We start from the raw sequence: 3,685 nt of genomic DNA on the forward strand, positions 1-3,685 counted from the left end.
CCAGAAAAGGGGTGTCCTTGGGGCCTCATGCCCCTGAACACCCTGGCACTAAAGGGGAGAAAGGGGCGGCCCTTTTCTCCTCAGGATCGTTCCCGCAGCATGCCGTTGCTGCAGGAATGATCTGCTTCCCAAAAGGAGCTCCATTTCTGAGCTGCTTGCGGCAATGCCACCAGGCCGCCGTAAACTGCCTGGGACGTCACGGAAACGTCACACATGCATCATGTTGTCTGGATGTTGTGCATGCGTGACATCATCAATGTGCAACATGTATGGATGGCGCTACATAAAGATGGTACCATCCATACGTATTAGCATTGCAGAGCATGCAGTTGCCGCGTGCTCTGCAACCCTAATTTTGGCGCCGACATGGCACTTTTGGCCCATGTATACCGTGCCATAGCCACACCTCTTAAAACACGTTCCTGTGATGATTCATTTACAGAGGGAAATATGATCCTTTTTAGCTTAAGAAGCATCTTTCTAGTCAGTGAATTCTGATGTACCTGTGAATATGCACATTTTTCAGGAAGGGGTGGATAAAAGCAGTTTCTTTTTAATCCCACTCCCCCCACTGTAAATTGCATTCTATCTGGATTCAATCCCACTTCAAGACATGTGTCATCTAAATGGCCTGCCTCCAAGCAGTATTGAATCCATCTTATTTTGGTTGTCTGTATCCCCCACATAGATAACTAAGCGCCCAAACAGACATGTCAAGATAAAGCTGCTTCGGGTCACTTTGGAGGTATGCTGTTTATATGACACACACATCTTAAGAGGCCAGAAGCTGTGTCAAAGCTGCGCTCCAATCCTTAGCACTGGAGCGTGGCTTTAGCATGGCTTCCAGCCTCGTAGGATGCATGCATCATTTAAACAGCATACTTCCAAAGTGACCCAAAGTAGCTTTATTTTGGCCAGTCTGTTCGGGCCCTAAATTACTTCCAACTAGGTCTCATTCAAGGCTTTAAAAGCAGAGGGAGGGAGATAGAGAGAGGACACTGACATTGACATCTGTGAGACTTTACTAAAATGTCACTGGACAATTTACAGCTGCTTCATCCTGTGTTTAAGAGATTCTATTATATCTACTTAGAAAATCTGAGTTAGTACACCAAAATGAATGACAAACAGGATGTCCTAGCTGACTTAACACAATTACTGTGGGAAATGGTTACTTCTGACCAGCAGGCTGCCTATACCTTTGTAACAGAAAGGTGTTGCTGTTGTTTATCTATTGCAGTTAGTCTAGATATAAATGAGATAAATCACTGTGCAATTAAAATAAGTTAAACCTTGCACGTATCACCACCAAAACTGACAGGGCCACATCCAACTTTATTACTGTCGTTGTGTATTACTATTTTTATTTTTCTGGCATTACCCTACAAACAGGTCACGATTTTGATTTATATTTTTCCATCTAAAATGCATAAAAGATGTGGTGCTCTTGCTTCCCCATTAATCTTCCATGTTTTTGTTTGAAATTTTATTGAAGGTGACATGACAAATTACTACTGGAGTCAATTTGTTATTGAAGAGCAAGTCATTTTAATACATATAGATATACATATACATAAAACATAGTGACATAAACTGGATGAGCTTTCCAGATGTGTTCTTAGTTCATAGAGTATCCAGCTGAGAGTCTCTGTGAAAATATAGCATAATAGGGCAAGGTGGAAATCATCAACTAGAACAATCCATTTATAGACCCATTTATTTTCTGATTTTTTTCAAGGTGCTCCACACTTCACATATGTTCTTTCCTCCTCTTTAATTTCTCAGAACAACCCTGTGAGGTAGGCCAGGAAAAAGAGTGACTGATCTAAACCCACCCATTGAGCTGCGTAGCCAAGAGAGGATTTGAACCTGTGTCTCCCCAGTTCTAATCCAACACACTAACCACTGGACTCTACCAGGCTTATTTTGGAGTAGAAGAGCAAAATCTATTATCTGCTACCATTCTGCTAATCTTCTCTGTATCGTTCCAATTTTAGTATATGTGCTGCCGAAGCGAGCACATTATCTGCTACCATTCTAATGGCTTCAAGACTAACACTTGGTTAAAACAAAGAAAAATCTTTAGTAACAAAGGAGAAGGGAAAGCACTGTTACACAGTGCCTTTGAAGACTACACAGAAAGTGCAGTTAGTTCAAAATACAGCTGTAAAATACAGTGATTAAGTGGTCATTGGAAATACATTTCCATAGTGGTAAATGACTTCTTCTGGCTTCTGGTTCATTTTTAGGTACGATTCACATTTGCCGGCAGCAGGGAAGAAACGGGTTTTCCTAAAAGACATGGGAAATAATCCACTTCTGGAAAAACCACTCCAAGGTACTTCCGACTGTTAATCCAGTTTACAATTTGGTACAAAAGTTAGTCTGAATGGCCCCCGAGATGAACGTTTGGGACTCCAAAATGGAAATAAGGAGTATGCTCAAATAGTGGAGTGCCAGCCTGATATCCACCAACCAGACTGTAACAAGGCATATAAACCAGATTCACAGATGATACAGAGATGTGGTGACACTGCACAGAGTAAGGAACTATGCCCTTCTTTCAAAGATGCATGGACTGATCTTCTGGCGAATGAGAAGAAAGCCTAATGTTAGAGCATGATATATTGATACATACTTAGGAGCCTTGGTGGTGCAGTGGTTAAATGGCAGTACTGCAGCCACAATGATGTGAGTTCAATCCTGAGGGCTTGACTCAGCCTTCCATCCTTTCATAGATCAGTAAAATGAATACCCAGCTTGTTGGGGGCAATTGGTTTACATGTTGTAAACCGCTTAGATACTGCTTAGTTCAGTATGAAGAGGTATAGAAATGTAAATGCTAAATGCTATTGCTATACATACTGGCTGAGATCCAACATGGTTGCACATGAAATAAAAGTGCCACATGTGGAACTTTTCTGGTTCCTCTGTCAAAACTCCCAGGACTTACTCTTACACTGCCACAGCAACCTCCCCCAACCACTCTATTGCTGGTGGAGAGCTGAGGAGAGGTGATCAGAAAAGAGTCTGGGTATGTTTCCATAGCCCAAAACAAACTGAGCACATCATCCACTGAGATCTTCTGGGATCCTCTGGAGGTCTCAGGGCAGGATATCATTTGTGGGGTTATAGCTAGACTCTTCTGCAGTCCACTTTACTCTCCATCAGCAATAGACTGGGTGTGGAGGGGGGTGCTTTGGTTGTTGCAGAGGATGGAAAGGAATATTAACTTCTTCAACTACCAATAAAGGAAATATGTAGGCTTAAGGTGAACTTATGCCTGCATATGTCACTAATAGGATACCAGCCATTATGTTTAATCATGTTCTTTAGGGACAAGCACTACTGATATCTTAATAATTAGAGAAGCACTTTTTGAAAATAACAAATTTGTTTACATTTCCCCTTTACTAATTCAAAAGCTATCAAAAGTCTTCTTAAGTAGCCTGCTTCCGAGATCTTCTGCTAGAACAGCAACTATGTTTTTTATTAAATACATAGAATCAAAGGACTCAAGCAAATCTTGGAAGAAGCCAACACCCCAAGGATCTTCCATTTATTTGTATGCAGTAAGTCTCGATAGCACATTTAAGTCTCTGCCTGTCTAGCAATCAGTCAGTCCATGTCTACTTGAAATCAAGTGGTTTTAAATACTCCTGATTGGGGATATGTATAGAACACA

General features: G+C 41.3%; 1 pseudogene; it reads right to left on the reverse strand.

The window, feature by feature from the left end:
* Positions 1-1,965: 1,965 nt before the first annotated feature.
* On the reverse strand, positions 1,966-2,021 carry LOC149321411 (U6 spliceosomal RNA; annotated as a pseudogene).
* Between the last annotated feature and the right edge of the window lie 1,664 nt (positions 2,022-3,685).

This window comes from Sceloporus occidentalis, unplaced genomic scaffold, assembly GCF_023333645.1.
Source record: "Sceloporus occidentalis isolate IW3139 unplaced genomic scaffold, rSceOcc1.0.p SCAF_1, whole genome shotgun sequence".
Classification (NCBI taxonomy): Eukaryota; Metazoa; Chordata; class Lepidosauria; order Squamata; family Phrynosomatidae; genus Sceloporus; species Sceloporus occidentalis.